Genomic DNA, 20,357 nt, shown 5'->3' on the forward strand with positions numbered 1-20,357 from the left:
GTAGGGAAAACATAATTCCATTTAACACTTGACTTCATCTCCTGATAATCTCTAAATGATATTGCCTCTCTTTCCAGATAGACTGAAAGTTTCTTGAGAGTGAGTCTATAGCTTTTATGTATACTTTGTATGGAGTAAAAAATTCAAGCCCACATTTCCTAAGACCTTACTAAATAATGGACACATTTTGTTCATTCTTGAATGTCATCTTTAAAGTATTCTATAGGATGATCATTAACAGCCCTGTTGTGTACGTAAGAGAACTGAGTCTCAGAGAGGTTAGATACCTTGTCCAATGTCACAGTTAAAAGTAAGTGGTACACATGGGGCGCCTGGGTGGCGCAGTCGGTTAAGCGTCCGACTTCAGCCAGGTCACGATCTCGCGGTCCGTGAGTTCGAGCCCCGCGTCGGGCTCTGGGTTGATGGCTCAGAGCCTGGAGCCTGTTTCCGATTCTGTGACTCCCTCTCTCTCTGCCCCTCCCCCGTTCATGCTCTGTCTCTCTCTGTCCCAAAAATAAATAAACGTTGAAAAAAAAAAAATTTAAAAAAAAAAAAAATAAAAAAAATAAAAAAAAAAAAGTAAGTGGTACACAGACACAAAGTTAGACAAAATGAGGACACAGGGGAATATGTACCAAATGAAAGAACAGTACAAAATCACAGCAACAGATATAAGTGAAATGGATGTAAGTAATATGCTTGATAGAGAATGTAAAGTAATGATCATGAAGATAGTGGAGTTGAGAAAAGAGTGGAGGACATCAGTGAGATCCTTAACAAAGACATAAAAGAGAACCAGAGATGAACAAAATAAATAAAATTAAAAATATACTTATTGGGATAAAGAGCAGGCTAGAGGAAGCAGAGGAATGAATTAGTGACCTGGAATACAGAATAATGGAAAGTAATCAAGCTAAGCAGATGAGAAAAAAAAATGCAAAATCAGAATAGACTTAGGGAATTCTGTGACTTCATCAAGTATAATAACATTTCCGTTATATGTATTCCAGGAGAAGCAGAAGAAAGGGGGCAGAAAATATTTTTCAGGAAATAATAGCTGAAAACTTCCCTGTTCTATACAACAGATAAAATCAATTTGCAGAAATCTGTTGCATTTCTATGTACTAATAAAGAAGCAGCCGAAAGAGAAACTAAGAAAACCCCATTTACAGTTGCACCAAAAATAATAAAATACCTAGGAATAAACGTAACCAAAGAGGTGAAAGACCTGTACTGTAAAAACTATAAAATATTGATGAGGGGCGCCGGTGGCTCAGTCGGTTAAGCGTCCGACTTCGGCTCAGGTCATGATCTCACGGTCCATGAGTTCGAGCCCCACATCAGGCTCTGTGCTGACAGTTCAGAGCCTGGAGCCTGTTTCGGATTCTGTGTCTCCCTCTCTCTGACCCTCCCCTATTCATGCTCTGTCTCTCCCTGTCTCAAAAATAAATAAAATGTTAAAAATAAAATAAAATAAAGTAAAGTAAAGTAAAATAAAATAAAATAAAATAAAATAAATTAATGAAAGATATTGTGGAAGACCAAAGAAATGGAAAGGCATTCCATGCTCATGGATTGGAAGAACAAATGTAAAAATGTCGAAACTATTCAAAGAAATGTACAGATTTGATGCAATCCCTATCAAAATATCAACAGCATTTTCATAGAACTAGAATGATACTTATATGTTAAGTTAATCTTTGATAAAGGAGTAAAGAATATGCAGTGGGAAAAAGACAGTCTCTTCAACAAATGGCGTTGGGAAAACTGGACCACTTTCTTAAACCATACACAAAAATAAATTCAAAATGAATGAAGACCTAAATGTGAGACCTAACACCATAAAAATCCTAGAAGAGAGCACAGGCAGTAACTCCTGAGATGTCAGCCATAGCAATATTTTTCTACATATGTATTCTGAGGCAAGGGAAATAAAAGCAAAAATAAACTTTTGGGACCACATCAAGGTAAAACCTTTTTACACAATGAAGGAAACATTCAACAAAACTAAAAGGCAACCTTTAGAATGGGAGAAGATATTTGCAAATGACATATCTATTTAATAAAGGGTTACTGTCCAAAATATATAAAGAACTGATACAACACTCAAAAACAAGTAATCCATTTAAAATGGGGCAGAAGACATGAACAGACATTTCTCCAAAGAAGACATACAGATGGCCAACAGACACATGAAATGATTCTTTACCTCACTCATCATCAAGGAACTGAAAATCAAAACTACAGTGAGATACTACCTCACACCTGTCCTAATGGCTATACTCAAAGACAGAAGAAACAACAGGTGTTGGTGAAATATAGAGAAAAAGGAATCCCTGTGCACTTTGGATGGAATGCAAACTGGTGCAGAAAGTGTGGAAAACAGTATGGAGGACCCTCAAAATGTTAAAATAGAACCACCCTATGATTCAGTAATCACACCAGTGGGTATTTACACAAAAAATACAGAAAACACTAACTCAACATTATTCATGCACCCCTAAGTTTATAGCAACATTATTTACAATAGCTAAACTATTGAAGCATCCCAGTGTCCATCGATAGATAAATGATAAAGAAGATGCAGTATATATGTACATTGGAATATTATGCAGCTATAAACAAGGATGAAGTCTTGCCATTTGCAATGACATGGAACTAGAAAGTAAGATGCTAAGAAAAATCAGTCAGATAAAGGCAAATACCCTATGATTTCACTCATATGTGTAATTAAAAAAACAAACAAATGAACAACGTGGGGGTTGGGAAGCCAAAACACGAAACAAAATCTTAACTATAGAGAACAAACTGATGGTTACCATAGGGGAAGGAGTGGGGGAGATAGGTGAAATAGGCCGTGGTGATGAAAGTATACACCTCATGATTAGCACTGAGTAATGTATAGAATTGTTGAGTCACTGTGTTCTACACTTGGAACTAATATAACACCACCTGTTAACTATACCGGAATTAAAATTAAAAAAAAAAGTGGTAAATTCAGGATTCAAACCCTACTCTGATTCCAAAGTCAATATACTTCTCACCACAACATGACTTCTTTCTTTTCTTTATTTTCTATAGAACCCTTCTCTGGGTACTGAGCGATAGTTTTCAGTAATATTTGGTGGTTAATGACCATATCTCATGTATCCTGAGTTTCAATTCAAGTGCAATTTGTTTACAATGTGAATTCCCTGATCTATGGTTCATACCCACTGCCATAGTAATGCGATACATATGTATCAGAGTATTTTCTCAAAGCACTTCAATGCTATAGTCCATGAGTCAACTGTGACCACTGCATCCTGGCATTTTCTTACAGGAGCCAGTTCTCCAACAACCATTGCAAATTGGAACTCTTTCTCCCATAGATGGATATGAACCCACAGGATCCTTTCAGGGCATAGCTTTTACCAATATTGATTATCTACCTTGATATTACACTATAGTTACGCAAGATGTTGAGGGAGGCTGAGTGAAGGGTGTATTGGACCTTCTTGCATATTCTCTGCAACTTCCTTAGAGTATATGGTTACTTAAAAGTAGTTGCAAAAGTGATAAAATCTAGTTGGCACGAAATCAAATACAGGTCAGTTATCTGAATATATTGCTGTGTGCTAAACATGCCTGTATGTTGTGTGTGTGTGTGTGTGTGTGTGTGTGTGTGTGTGTGTGTTTTATACCACATACAAACAAGCAGATGAAGAGATTATTAGAACGTTATGAGGAGCCTGGCTTCACCAAAAGTTAGGATACTTGAATTAAACCTTGTAGAATATTATCTTTTGTCTTGGCAGACTATAGCTAAGAAAAGTAAGTATGGTGAGATGAGAGTGAAAGCAAATAGAAAGAAGAGGAAGTGGATGTGTAAGGGAAGAAATGGACCAGTGGGATCAGTTTTTGAGAGGCCAGGAAGAATTGTAAGGCTGTTTCTAACCTTGTCTTTGGAAAATGGGAAGACCCCAGTGTAGGATTTCTGGAGAGGAAGTTCCCTGTTATTTATTGAAAAGATCATCCTATCATCTTTTCTACATTTAGGAAAAGCAATAGAGTTGTAATAGTTTTTACTCCTTGGGTCAAATCCAAGCTTTGCTCTTTACTGACTACCTTGTACAAGTTTTGACCTTTCTAAGCTTTAGTTTCTTTATCTGTAAAATTGGGGTAATAATATTATCTCCTCAAAAATCACTGACCATTAAATAACTTGATTATTTGGGGAGTTACTTAACAAAAATCAAGAAATTGTGATAACATTGATATCAATGGTTCCTACATTTATGGTGGGAGTATATCATTTCAGAATTGAGGACTTGCAATATAAAGACTCAGTTCTGCCATAGAATGTGAACTATGGCTAAAATGTAGGACTTATACTTCTCTCTCCCTTCTTGGACAAGCCACCTTAGTCTTTTTTCCTCAGACAATACTCAAATTCCATTCAGCTCTTATCCCACTTCTGCCCCGCTTGATTTCTTTTAGAGAATTTAAGATGTTAACATTTTCATGGATATAATTAGGTATGGTTGCCACTTTTAATCAAGGCATCATTTGGCAATCAGGAGCTTTTGAGGTAATGAAATACAAACTAAATCTCATAGTAAGAATTTGACATGCTTCAAAGGCTGATGGTAAGACTGTTAGGATGGTTTATTCCTGGCAGTATAAATAAAGTTGATTTAAACCAAAAGTAATTTATTTCTAGAATATTAGGCGGCTTACAAGATCATTAGGAACAAGGCTCAGAAAACTGGGCAGCAATCACAACTTCTACCAAGGCTACATAACAGAAAAGTGGTCCAGTGAGGCCACTGCTGTTCTCACACAGGTCACTGGTTGCCACCCCTTGCACTGCTTTCACTAAAGTCACTGCAGACATTGCTTCTGTTGCTGCCCCAGCGATTGGATGTCTTTACCCAGCCACAACAGAAAATAATTCTCCACTATTACTGTTTCTCTGGGTCATAATTTTATATTTGAAATTCCATCAGTGTATTCTGAAAACTATAAGACTTTGATGAAAGAAATTGAGGAAGGCACAAATAGGTGGAAAGCTATACTGTGTTCATGGATCAGAAGAGTTAATATATTTAAAATATCCATACTACCCAAATAATTTTTATAGAAATAGAAAACAACAATCCTGAAATTCATGTTAAGACACAAAAGACCCTGAATAGTGAAAGCAGTTCTCAGAAAGAATAAAGCTAGAGGTATCACACTTCCTGATTTCACACTGTATTACAAAGCTGTATTAATATAAACAGTGATATTGGCATAAAAATACATACAGCCCGGGGCGCCTGGGTGGCGCAGTCGGTTAAGCGTCCGACTTCAGCCAGGTCACGATCTCGCGGTCCGTGAGTTCGAGCCCCGCGTCAGGCTCTGGGCTGATGGCTCAGAGCCTGGAGCCTGCTTCCAATTCTGTGTCTCCCTCTCTCTCTGCCCCTCCCCCGTTCATGCTCTGTCTCTCTCTGTCCCAAAAATAAATAAACGTTGAAAAAAAAAAATTAAAAAAAAAAATACATACATCCCAATGGAATAGAATTGAGAGCCCAGAAATAAACCTTCACATATACAATCTACCACTGTTCGACAAGACAGCCAACAATATGCCAGAGGGAAAGATTAGTTTTTCAATAAATGGTGTTAGGAAAACTGGATATCCACATGCAGAAGAATGAAATTTGACTCATACCTTATACCACTTGCAAATATTAAATAGATTAAAAATTTAAACATAAAACCCGAGACTAAAATTCCTATAATAAAACAGGAACAAATCTCCTTTACATTGGTCTTGGTGATGATTTGTTTAGTGTCTGACACTAAAAGCATAAGCCTTAAAAGTAAAAGATAAATGGAATTATATCAAACTAAAAAACAAAACAAAACAAACACCTGCACAATGAAAGAAACAATCAACAAATGGAAAGGTAGTCTATAGAATGGGAGAAAATATTTGAAAACCACCTGTCTGATAAGGGGTTAATATCCAAAAAATGTAAGGAACAAATATAACTGCATGCAAGAAGAAAAATGACTAAAAAATGGGCAGAAGGCTTGAGTAGACATTTTTCCAGAGAATACACACAGCTCATACAAATGGCCAACAGGCACATGAAAAGGTGATCAATCTTTTTCATTAGGAAAATGTAAATCAAAACCTTACATCTATTAGAATGGCCATCATCAAAAAGACAGGAGATAATGTGTTGGCAAAGATGTGGAGAAAGGAGAATCCTGTGTACTGTTGGTAGGAATGTAAATTGGTAGAGCCACTGTGGGAAACAGTATAGAGGTTCCTCAAAAACTTAAAAAAAGAACTACCATATGATCCAGCAATTCCACTCTTGGGTATATATGCAAAGAAAATACAATTGGGATCTCAGAATGATAACTGCACTATGATGTTCATTGTAGCATTATTCACAATAGCCAAGGTATGGAAACAACCTTGTTACTCAATGGATTAATGGATAAAGAAGATGTGAGATACATATGTATACAAATATATATATATATATACACACACACACACACACACACACACACACACACACACACACACACATACAATGGGATACTATTCATAGCCATGAGAAAAAAAGGAAATCCTGCCATTTGTGACAACATCAATAGACCATGAGGGCCTTATGCTAGGTGAAATAAGCCAGATGGAGAAAGACAAATATTGTATGATCTCACTTATATACGTAATCTTAAAAAAGCTAAACTCATAGAAAAAGTAGAATGGTGGTTGCCAGGGTTGAGGGGTGAGGGAAATGGAGACATATTGGTCAAAGGGTACACACTTCCAACTATAAGATAAATAAATTATGGGGATCTAATGTACAACATGGTGACTATAGCCAATACTGTATTATATACTTGTAAGTTGCTAAAGATAAATGTTCTCACTACACATGAAAAAGGAATTATGTGAAGTGATAGAATTATTAACCTTATGGTAATCATTTCATAATATATACATGTATGAAATCATGTTGTACACCTTAAACTTACACAGTGTCATCAGTCAATTATGTATCAAAGCTGTAAAAAATAAAATTATATCAGAATGTTCCAATATCTGATCCTAACTAGCTGAAGGAGGGTTGGCAGAGTATCTACTGTTTGCAGCTTCTGTGGTGAGAAGCAGGCTGTGCCTTCCACAAGATTCGTAAGATGGAGAATTCTCTCTAGGCCTAAGGAGGAAGTCTGAAGTTGACTAATTTCGCCATAGGAAGGTAGAAAGTAGAGGCCTATGGGAGGAAGATTCTTAAAATACAATGAATTAGAGGTTGCTCTCAGTTTCTTCTATGTAGTGAGTCTACTTCTCTTATACTCTGTTTCTTATTAAGTATATGCCTTCAAGAAGTCTTATGATCTCTGTAGCACTCAATACCTGATAAATTAGTTTCATGCGGTTTTACTTATTGCTGAAGGTTAGATTTCCAGATTTTATTCTGTCTATCCTATTTCACTGGTACTTGGGTAGAATTAAATATGAGGAGAAGTTGCTGGAGGAGTTGATGGATGGTATTGTGGGCCCAGGCAACTGCCCTATCGCCATCTGGTTGTATGATTGGCAATATCATTTAATCTTCCTAGACTTCAGTTTTATTCTCTATTGAATCATAATATAATCTTCCAATTTGAAAAATTATTCCAAAGATTAAAAGAGTTTTTAAGTACCTAGTAGAATGCTTAACACAAAATACAATACTAAATAGATAACAAATGATATCTATTTTGTTGTTACTGTCTTCTTTTTTTAGAAAGTCCTTGGCTATAAGGACTTTAGTGTGTTTGCAATGCCTAAAAATATTTTCCTTGTATCTATCATCTCCACCTACTTCCATTGTTCATTGTAATAGCTACTAACCTTTGTGTTTTTAGCCACGACAGTTACAGTCAGCCATCCAAGACAATTTACTTCTCATTGGACAAGGGCAAAGCCATATCCATACACTTTAGAGGTATCTCATGTTAGAAAAGAAAAAGAATGAAACAGAAAGGAAATGATGATTGAGCACTGATGTGTTTTGCAGTCTGCTATTAAGAAGCATCTCAGCAACAGAACTGGGCAGAACTAGAAATGCATTACCAGTCAAGCTGGTAACACTTTATTTAGAAGAACGCGCTACACAAATTCTTGTACCTTTGTGGAAAGCTGAATGACAACCTGAAACTTTCCTTTCTGATTAGCTATGTAAACGCATCCAAAGGAAATAAGTTCTCAGCAGCTTTTTTTTAAAAGTATAGAGTGATGTGAAGTTCACATATAGGTCAACAGAAGCACAGATTAAATAAAGATATCAGAATTTTCTCCAGATGACCTTGCCCATTAAGGTAACTGCAAGACATAATATTTCATCATGAATGTTCTAACTTAGGAAATAAAAAAAAAAACTTTCCCTATTTCTGATAACAGGCTTTGGAGGAATCATGACAATTCAGAATAAGCTCTGGCTTGTATAGACTTGAAAATAAAATGATTTTCTTTTAAGCACTTACACATTGAATAGTAGCTCTTAGAAAATTTCTTAACTTGGGTATTTTTATATTCGAATTGCCAACCCAAAGAATCACTTCTTAGCCTGATTTAAGGTTTTTTTCATTCCTTATAGTCGTTTGTGCTTCTATGTAAAAGAGTACTTAAATATAAAAAGTGTGTGAAAATGTGCCTTTGTGTGGATTGTAGTTTGCAATTGTAACAGGGTCTCTTACTCCACATGAAAATTGGAGTTCTCAGGGAAAGAAATTTAATTGAACAAATATATTTCTCAATAGGACTATGAAGAGAATACTAATTGATGTGCTAATAGCTATTCCCTGTTTACAGAGCATTATCCCAGGTTTTGAACTGTAACAAACATACATGAAAACTAACATTCACAGAGCAGAGAGAAAATACATTGCATTTCTAGATGTCTGCCTATGAGACGTTTCAATAAGAGATACTGCATAACTGGTGGGTCCTGAAACTAATATTACACTATGTGTTGACTAACTGGAATTTAAATAAAAACTTTAAAAAAATAAAGAAAAATAAAGTGCTCTTAGTACAACAACAAAAAAAGTGGGTCTGAAACATTCATGAATTTTGAGAATAAGAGGCTTTATTATGAAATAATTTACTGTTTTTTTAGACTGGAGACACAACTCAGAGGTCATCTCTATTTCCTACTAAGATTAAAGAATCTTGGAATCTTATAAATTCTGGATCCTAAAGGTCAACTGGTCCAGCTTATATCATATATGAGTCCTTGAAAATGGTTGTTTAGTTGCTAATTGGGTTTATTTAGACATCTCACTAGCTCTGAAAGCAAAATTTCCTAGTGTGATAGTCTAATCATTCATGATAAAATTATTTTTTTGAACTTTAGCCTGTTTTCCTTGTTCTAGCTTCTGAAGCCACTTAAGTATAGATTCTTTTTCCCATAGTAGCCCCTCAACTTTAAATTGAAATGAGTAAACACGCCTCTTTCGTATTGTCAAACCACATTTTCCCTTCCCTTTCAGATGTTACTAATGTGATTTTCTTCCCTAGAATTAAAGTATCATGGGGCTTCCACCTCCATTAATGTTGGATTAGGTAATTCTGACCAAACTTGGCAGTGAAAACATACATTTTTGGGGAAAAAAATAAAGCATTTTCCAAAATACATCAAAATGCTTACATGGCCAGACCAGAGGTTGAGGACCTAGAGAAGTAAAAAAACAAAACAAAACAAAACAAAAAATAAAGTACTTGGACAGCTTTTCCCTGGGTCAATTGTGCATGCATAAGAAACAGCTGAAACACCAAGATGTGCTTCTGGTGACTTCAAAGGTATAGGGAGATAAAAATCCAGTATCTGGGACTCACCAGTGAGTGCGGATTTTAATAAATGTCTTTTGTGCGGTTTTGAAGAAGCTAGTCTGTAAGAGTGGAATGGGAATAAACAAGCCTTATAATAGTATGCAGCCAAGCTTCACATCATCCAAGTGATAGAAAATCTTAAAACTTGAATTTGTTTTAAGATGGTCCTGGACTGCTAGTGGTCCCAAGCATCAAGCATAAGACTGAAGCAAATGAAAAATATTCCTTGCAGGCAAATATTACCATCTTAGAACTCAAATTATTTCTATAAATATTTTTTTTTCAAATACAGCATCCAATGACTACTTAAAAATAACCAGGCACATGAAAGAGACAAGACAACGTGAGAAAGACATATAAGACAGACAACAGAAATAAAGAGATTAATGTATTAAGGCCTTCCAAAGAAAGAGGACCAAAAGGATGGATATATATATATATATATATATATATATATATATATATATATATATATATATACACACATGCCCAATTGGCTTTATCCTCTTACATACAAGAGGATATTTATTATAGGAAGTGGCTCACGTGGTTATGGAGGCCAGGAAGTCTTACCATCTCGTGTCCACAAGCTGGAGAATGAAGAAAGCCAGTGGTATAATTCAGTTCAAGTCTGAAGGCCTCAGAATAGGAAGCTGACAGTGTTAGGTCCAGATCTGACTCTGAAAGCCCACGAACCAGGAGCGCCCATGTCCTAGGGCAGGAGGAGATGGATGTCTCAGCTTAAGCAGAGCGAGCGGATTCGCCCTTCCTCCACCTTTTTGTTCTATTTGGGTCCTCAACAGATTGGATGATGCTTACCCACATTGGGGAGGGCCATCTGCTTTGTTTGATGAGTAATTCAAATGCTCATCTCTTCCAGGAACACTCTTGCAGACATACCTAGGAATAATGTTTTACCAGCTATCTAGACATCCCTTAATCTAGTCAAGTTGACGCATAAAGTTAACCATCCCAATTAAAGATATTGGAGTTATCATAGATTGTAAAACAAGTACCCTTACTATGTACATGTAGATAAAAGCAAAGTTAAATTTTGGCAGGGAATTGGAAACCATAAAAAGTAATATGTATTTGTAAGAGAAACAAAAATAAATTTTATAACTGTTAGAACAGAGAACATTAAAACAGTTATTATAACTATATCTCCTATGTTCAAGAATGTAGAGAAAACCACAAGCATGTGGTTGAATGACATGCAAAAATAAAGACCCAAATAAAATTTCTAGAGATGAAATATCCATGATTAGGCTCCTTGGTTCTCACACTCATGTCTCATTCCCGTTGAGAACACAACACCATATATAGTCTCTAATTTAATGCTTGTGCTATCTCCTGGAGGATGACATCCAATCCTCTTAGAATGCTACCTCTGAACTGGCACTTCAGCTATACTTTTCAAAGGGCATTTCAGTGTTCTATGAGACTTGCTCCTATGGGGTTGTGTAGTAAGTGAATAGTGGAGTCTGACACACATGACCTTACTATGGCCGATTCCCACATCTCCTTTTCTGTGAAGCAGGTCCCATGATCGCATGTTATGCCTTGTTGGATTCTGTGCTTATAAATAAGGCATTCTGTGAAGACTAGGTGATAGTAGCGAGGTTTTGTGGATAGGAAAGAAAAACATACCTGGAGTACTTACCTATCCCTGTTACGATAAACCATTGGCTTTTCCAGGATGAAGAGGCCAATTTAGTGAACTTGTCACCAATTTGTCGATTGATTTCCAGGGATTTTGCTATATTAGAGGGTTGGTATCAGTAGGATATTGAGAGGCATCAGTAGCTGGACTTGCTTTGGCAACTGGGAGTCCATACTGTTGGCTTCATACATAGCCTCTGTCTCTGTTCTTATGTCTCCCGTTCTCATGCACCAATAGTGGCAGTTCTAAGGTGATCAATAAAAAAGGTAGCATCAAAGGTCTAAGAAATTTTTATAGTATGGTTGTTCAGTGCCTCTTCCATGGTAGATGCTTTCTGGTGGAACTTGATGACTTTATCCAATCCCATGTTTACTCATGTGATTCCACATCAGAATTCCTTGTCTCTGGTCATTTAGCCCTTTTTGTTCCAAGCCTCTGTCCATTCAGCCAAGCTGTTGGTCACTGACCAGAAATCTGTGTACATCCTCGTATAGGTCCGTTTCTTCTGTACATGGTGCATATGATCTGATGCACTCTTTGTGTCTCTGTTCTTTGGAGAAGTTTTCATCTCTAGTCTTTCAAGACCACCTCTGAATGTAGCTTTAATGTAGACACTGTCAATTTGTAGCTCGTATCCACTTACTGAGCCAGCTATTCTAAGCTAAGCTTGGGCTTTTTCTTCCTCTTTCTCTAGCTGGTCATATGGGATACTCCTCCCCAACACACATACACACATATACAACCAACTTGGCCAAAGATATACAACTAATTTGGCCAAAGATATGAACTGAGGAAGAGATATTGGTCCATCTGTGTCAGATGATATGGGGGCCTATGAACATGTTTGTGTAGTTTCCTTATGCCCTCTGGTCCTCTGTGGGCTCAATCTGAGGTGTGTATTTCTATCTTATGAAAAACTGCTGCTTGGCTACCCAATTGTATAATTTAATGGGTTTCATAGAACCCAGGTTGTGATGGACAGTTCTAGCCATAGTCGCTTGGTAATCTCATGGTGAACTCTTTCATCTCTATGAGAGTTGAACTAACATACCAGGAACTGTTCTTTAAAGGCATATATAATTCTTTGACTTGTTTCATAATCCTAGTGGTCTTGGTGAAGTAATGTGTCTTCAGTATCCTCCCATGAAACACAATCTTTTGTCAGGCCTTGTGGCTTCACAGTTTATTCATCCCAGCATGCCCATGTCTTTCAGCCTCTTTATTCTTTCCTTCACTGCCTGACAGGGCAATTTAGTCATCTCTGCATCACTCAGCACTGACCATTGTTTTTTCCAGGCTTCTAATAGCCATCTTAACACAGAGTTTGCTTGATTCCTCTTTCTAGTATATACTACCTAATTCTTCCACCTTCTTCTTTTTTCCTCTCTTTTCACACCCAGGACAATTCTCGTCTGGTTTTCCTGGGATTTAACTCATTTATTATCCCAGCTGTCAGTAGAGGAGGTGGAAGTAACACTTGAGGAGACCACTTGTTGCTTTGGTTGGCATCTTCTGTGGCATCTTCTAATGGAGGAGAAATGCTCTTACTGAGGAAGAGTGGGCTCCCTCTGCAGGCTCTCTGGGTTCAGGGCATTCTACAGAGCCAACTTCCTCAGAGGCATCCACCCAGATGTTCTCATCCCACCTTTTCAGGTTTTTCCAATCAGAACTCTACCCTTGGCATTGCAGATTCACTTTATGAATTCAAAAGTCTTTGTTTTGTTACTATCAGATCTTTAGTTTTCTGCTTATCAGTGTCTGCTGTTGTGCTGGAGGAGATAAAATCTTTGTATGAAATGAAAGAGGTCCTTTGTTAAAGATACACCACTTGTTAATGGCCCCTAGTTTCTCATTATTCCTCTACAGAAGATCATAGTAACCAGTCAACTAACTCTGGTGTTGTATATGCATTTCCCACCGCATTGCCCAGTGCCTTCCCCCTGAATATCTTTCAAATACCTGAACTGTTTCACCTGCAAAGACCTGGAAAAAGTGGCTCCTCCACTAGGATGTTTTCCCAGGCCACCATCAGAGAAACCTTCAGCAGTGGAGATACCTGCTGCTTATGCCAGAAGATATCCATATTCCACAATATGATGTCCTCTTCACCCACTGGACATTGAGTGGCTTTGGCATGAATGTTAACTGGAATCCAGAGAAACAGTAGCTGGGGACATCAGTCAGTTACACTCCTTGCAGCAGGAAATCTGACTGGTGTATTTACATGGCTGATGCACAAGATAATATATAAAATTGTTTAGATATTTCCTATTATTATAACTATTGCTACAAGGGTATTTGCCCTAGTTTAGTTTAGAGCTTGCAGTTTCTATTCTTATGGTCTCTTTATAATGGACTTTAATTCCCTTCATATAATTTCTTTTTAATGTTTCAAAAACAGTATGGAGGTTCCTCAAAAAATTAAAAATAGAAATGCCATGTGACCTAATTCCACTATTGAGTGTTACCCAGGGAAAATGTGTACACACACACACACACACACACACACACACACACACGATGGAATATTACATAACCCATAACCATTGAAAAGGCTGATAGCATGCCATTTGAGACAATATGGATGGACTTAGAGGGTGTTCTGCTAAGTGAAATGGGTCAGACTGAGAAAGACAAATATCATATGATTCAACTTATAAATGGAATCTAAAAAAATGAATAAACAAAAAGCAGAACTATAAATACAGAGAACAAACTGATGGTTGTCAGAGGGGAGAGGGATGGGAGTTTGGGCAAAATGGGTGAAGGGAAGAGAAGAAAATACAGGTCTCCAGTTATAGGATGATTAAATCATCGGAATATAAAGCAGACCATAGGGAATACAGTCAATGGTATTGTAATAGCAATGTAATGAGACAGATGGTAGCTATACTTGTGGTGAACATAGCATAGTGTATAAACTTGTCAAATAACTACATTGTACACCTGAATCTAATATAACATTGTGTCAGCTATACTAAAAAAGTGGAGACGATTCTGAAAAGAAAAAAATATGATTTTGTCTCTTTATTCATTAACCATCCCTATTCTAGCTCATTGCCTTGTCTTTATTCCAGGTAATGGTACCTAGAAATTTTGACATTGTGTCATTATGGTTATTGTTCTTCCCTCCATAGATAGATAGATAGATAGATAGATAGATAGATATTTTTAAAAGATAGCATTGAGTCTTTGCGGTTTGAGGGGAAAGAGGAAAAAGATGACCTTATGACTTGGCTTGAGAAACTCTTCTTAATAGTCATATAGCTTGTAGAAATATCGTAGAGTCAGTGTTAAATAAGAGAAATTTCATTCACCGGTCAGGTGATCTATCTGTTGTTCAATACTACAGAGATAACAATAGAAACTAGGATAACCAGAAAGGGTAGGGAAGAAATTAAAAATAAAAACAAAGTGGGGAAAGAAAACAAAACCTTGAGTATTTTTAGGTGATAAATGTTCCTTGTCAAAAGAAGCATTTAACGATATATTATTCATTGTGGATGGCAATATCCAAGAACTTAGTAGCAATTATATTTTCCTCAGAATGAATTTGTATGTATAATTTAATACAGAAAGCCAAATACCCTAGATATTTTTGAATTCTATTAAAAATTTTAGAATATCAGAAATTATAGGAGTCTAGTGTAGCCATATATTGTGACATTTCACAATTTACTTTTAACTAATCTTTGTTTCTACAATAGATTAGAACCGTATCTCAAGGTCCAAGGGTCTTTTAAACTTCACTTTCAGTTGCCAATTGCTTAAGATAGTTAATTACCTTTAAAAAATATATTTGCTATGTTTGGCAAGGCTAGTTGAACCATTTGTTAGGCAGATATTTCTATGTCCGTTTCTGTAAGGACATTAACCACTTCTCAGAAATTTAGTAATTTGAAAGAAGAGAAAAAAGGAATTAGGATCCATGGCTGCTGATGTGCTGTTTAACAAAATTTTTCAGAATTGGCTAATTCATAACAGTAATGCTTCCAGACTTCTAAAATGTTTTCGTGAATATACTTAATTCCATTGAGACTATCATGCTTTCTCATAGTATCTTATACAACTTGTCCCTTCTCTGATTAACATGTTTTAAAGCACATTAACCCACTTTAAAAAAATCAAACCCATGAGAAATGTAGAACTTGCCTTAATTCCTCATGTCCTCCAAGAGGCCAACAGGGTAGACTGAGTGAAGAATCCTCCTTACAAAACCACATGAAGTCTAGGCCAAATGGAAGATAAAAATAGCTAAAACCAATGCCAGGAAATTATCATAATATGGTTTGCACAGCTTGTGAGCTAAATCCTTAGTGGGTAAGGTCCATGTTTTGTGCTTGTCCTACACAACTTCTGTCTGATTCAGAATTGTTTTTAAGGTGAGCTGTGAATCTTTGTAGGTATTTTTAGAAGCATTTCTGTCTGTTCTAACAAAACCAAAGTCACTTATTCAAACTACATAGAGGTAGTTTTGGAGAGAAAGTGCTTTTCCTTTGCCATGAGCTTACCCTAAAATCCCCAAAATGTCTCCCAAAACTGCACTCTCAGACACAAAGAAGGCTAGGAGAAATATCATGCGTTTTCAGTATGAAGCCATTCCTACAAGGAGCACTTTCTATTTGTGGTGTATCTTTTGTATTCTGTTCTTAAAGGTCAGCAAAGCACAATTACGTGGCATGGGTTTGCTTTGTTAAGTGATATTTATTAAAAAAAAATCTATTTCCATATGAAAATGCTTTTTATGTATATTAGGTCCCCGTTGGGCTATCTTCTCTACTTAATATTTAATATTTGCTGCCGTAGCACTAAGAGTTAATGTTTCATTGTATAGAAATACAACCTTAGTTTAGAAGGTGAAAAGGAATCATTCTGCTGGGTTAGACAAGTAAGAGGGGCCACAGCAGTGAATTTACCCAGGTGGTAGCAAGCACAGGGGAATTAGGATATTATGCTAATGAGGTGTGCTCCACTCCCAAGCTCTTGGAGACTTGTTGCTAAGCAATACCCATTACGGCAGTGTAAAAGATATGAAAACATAATTCAGTTATGGAAACAATAAAAGCCCTTACCGTTTTCAAAGGCGGTTGCTGTAATACATAATTTCAGGCCAAAACCACTCTAAAGCTCACATGAGGGTTGCAGAGCAGTAGCAAATTATTCAGATTTATGAAGGGGTGGTGTGAGATTAGCACAAACTTGATGTAAAATTGGTTTAAGCCTCATTGCCATCCATCACTCCTGTGGAGCACGACAGTAACCATAAGCACAATAACATTACAGGAACCACACACACACACAAGAGATTTATTTCACCAATATAATGCTATTAGATCAAAACTGAGTTTCAAGTTCGTTCTTTGTAGGTAGGATATTTCATTCACATAAAATTGTTCCTAAAGTTAACAGGCATTTTCCATGAAAAAAGAACAATATTAAAAACACCAAATGTGTCTAACACTTCAACTTTACATACATAAATGTATTTCTTTTAAACATGTATTTGGTACAGAACTCCAAACTACTAGAAGTCTGAGTTAATTTTTAGGATCAGTTTTTTTAAGAAGAATGTTGTATTTGGTTTGAATAATAAGTGATTTGATGGCTGAACTGTGGAATTTCTTTAATGTATTTATAATATCATAAGTGATAAGGGCAAAAAATTTGTGAAAAGAACTTAGTCCCTAAAGGAGGACATATAGTTATTTGTAGTCATGCAGGGTCTATCTTAATTGTGTGGAGTAACTATCAGGCATACCATAGAGACAAAGGGCATTCTCACTCGGTTATATTGCTCGAATTTAAACATAGACTTTTCCTAGATTGTTGAACGTTGAGGTCCTCTCTAAATGGGAATGATCCATTTATAATTTTATATAGCTTTGCACATTGCTTATAATCATCCCTACATATAAGCCTGGTCTTTGTTAGGATTATTAACTATTTCGGCGATATAGAATACAAGGAAACTACTTTCTGAACTATTTTTAAATTTTTTGATGAGTGTCTTAGACTCTACCAGGATAATGATTTGACAAAGTAACAAGTGTGTTTTTATACTTCTACCCACAAGCATCCGTCATTCATGTCTGAAGATGTGACATTGCCATTTGTCTCAGGGGAGAGTTGTCAGGATTACACATTTCTAGCACCTATAATAAATTTTGAGTTCACTTGAAGGAAAGATTTAGGAAAAAGAGTAGTCCAGCCAGCACCATCTGCATTACCCAGGCTAGACAGAGCTTGTGTGAGGGAAGAGTGAAGAATTGGGAGAGGAAGTAGGAGTTCACCTTGAAGTTTGTTTTCACACCCTTGGGAAATTTCTGATGGAAGGGGACACATGAGGAAAAGAAACCCTAAAAGTTGAGGATCTGAGAGGGGAGAGACCCATGTCTCTCCAGGCTCAATGCATCTCTGGTAAAAAGAGGCCTCACCAAAGTCTCTCACATCTTTTTTGGGGTGTGTGTGTGTGTTTATTTTTAAGAGAGAGAGACAGAGCGCACGCGTGAAGGAGGGGCAGAGAGAGAGGGAGACAAAGAATCTGAAGCAGGCTCCAGGCTCCCAGCTGGAGCACAGAGCCTGACACAGAGCTCTAACTCAAGAACTGTGAAATCATGACCTGAGCCGAGGTTGGACACTTAACTGACTGAGCAACCCAGGCACCCCAAAAGTCTCTCACATCTCGGCACAAGGATGATCAAAAGGCTACCATGTTTTTAGAGAAGAATGAGACCTTGCTTGTGTAGGAGTCTCCTCCTGCCTCAGAAAGACAGGAAAGTGAAATCTTTTCTGTGTTCCTGGGATGCAAGCAAAAGGGCTAAGGGAGAAGTAGTGTCTGTGAAGAATCTCATGGTCAGATCAATGAGGGAGCAGAGTAGCATACATGACCTCATGGCCAGAGGCTGGGTGAGACCTGGGAGGATTTCATAGGGTTAGAGGCACATGACTGAAATTCATGATGGATGTCTGTGCTCCTCAGCAAAGGTCAGTATGTGCATAGCACCCAGCCAAGCATCGATGAGAACCAATACCTCCTCAACGAAGGAGACACCATAGTCCTTTTATTGAGAACTTTCAACTTGAAGGTGTATATACATGGAAATAGGTTACCTTTTCCCCCCAACATCTCCCAGGTTTGTGAGGCCACTTATCTCTTTCTGAAAGGCGCACAACCTTTAAGGACATGTGAGAAAATTGTTTAACATCTTGGTTAAGCAATTTTAAACTTTTAATTTCACATTCTTCTTAAAACTTCCTCTGTGTTCTGTCTCTGCCACCAAGGCAAAGCTTGTCTTGGAGAGAGAGGGCTGGGATCTGTTTTGTTATTCCTCCTTACACTCTAGGATTTTGAAGTAGGAGTGGAAGTGTGATCTAGATCAGGGCCACCTCCTTTTATTCTCTCTCTTTTTCCTCCCTCCCTTTCTTCTTTCCCTTTCTTTCTTTCTTTCTTTCCTCCTTCTGTCTGTTCCTTCCCTTTCTTCTATTCCTCTTCTTGCTCTTTTTCTTTTCCTTGCCTTCCTTCCTTTCCTCCATCCTTTCTTTCAAAAACTTCTTTACTATTACCTATCACAAAGGTGATCATATCTTCTGGTTTGCTAGGACAGTACTGGGTTATGACTGTTGTCCTCATGTAATAGTATGTACCTAGTTTTACTATCAAAGGTATATGAGTTTGGAACACTAACTACATAGTCATGCAAATGGATACATATAAAGAAAAGTAAAAAATATATAAATGCATGACTCACTGAGTAATCCCAAAATAATATTTGTGTAGTTCCCACACAAATGAAGAAATAGTACATGGTCAGTATTTGGGAAACCTTTAATTCTTCCCCAAATTACTATAAAAGGTAACCATCATCCTTACTTACAACACTATAATTTGGTTGTGCCTATTTTTAAATTTTTAGAAATGTCTTCTTTTATAAGATTCATTAATGTTACTGAGTACAGTTAGAAGGCATTAATTTTCATTGTGGTATAATATTCTATTTGACTTTACCACTGTTTTAAAAAATGCTCATTTATTTTTGAGAGAGAGAGAGAGAGAGACAGACAGACAGACAGAAAATTCCACGCTGTCAGCACAGAGCCCAACACAGGGCTCAATCACACGAACTGTGAGATCATGACCTGAGCCAAAGTCCAGAATCAGATGCCACCCAAGCACCCCTACACCACTGTTTGTTTGTTTTTTTTTAAATGTATTCTACTGTTTAGGGCAGTTGGATAGTTTCTGGTTTTATGCTATTATGAGTATTCAATGAAAATTTGTATATGGGTTTCTTAGTACACAGACTTTTTTAGATAAATACCTAAGAGAGGAATTGCTCAGATATAAGGTGCAAACATATTTATTAGCTAATGTTAAGCTGTTTTCCAGAGTGGTTGCTAGTATACAAAAATGTGGCTGATTTTTTTGTGCATGCATATTTTTATTTAATTTCCTAAACAGCCCTTTGAGATGTACACACACACACACACGCACACACAAACACATGCACACACACATCTATTTATTTATTTAAAATTACAGATGGGAACGCTGAGACTTAGGCACGTTATGTATCATGCTATAGATCATACAACTAGTAGGTGGCAGAGCCAGATGTTAAACTAAGTAATCTGACTGTCGAGGCACCATGCTTAAACATGAGGCTTTACCTCCTTCCATACATGGAAAAACACTGCTAATTGCCACTCCACCATTTAGTCTCCCTGTTTTCTGAATCAGCAGAATCCTGATACCTAGGAAGCCAAGACTAAATTTCCTAGTCTCTCATCCATTTAGGGATGTTCAATGAGATATGAGATATAAGCAAAAGT

The sequence above is a fragment of the Prionailurus viverrinus genome, chromosome B3 (genome assembly GCF_022837055.1).
Source record: "Prionailurus viverrinus isolate Anna chromosome B3, UM_Priviv_1.0, whole genome shotgun sequence".
Classification (NCBI taxonomy): Eukaryota; Metazoa; Chordata; class Mammalia; order Carnivora; family Felidae; genus Prionailurus; species Prionailurus viverrinus.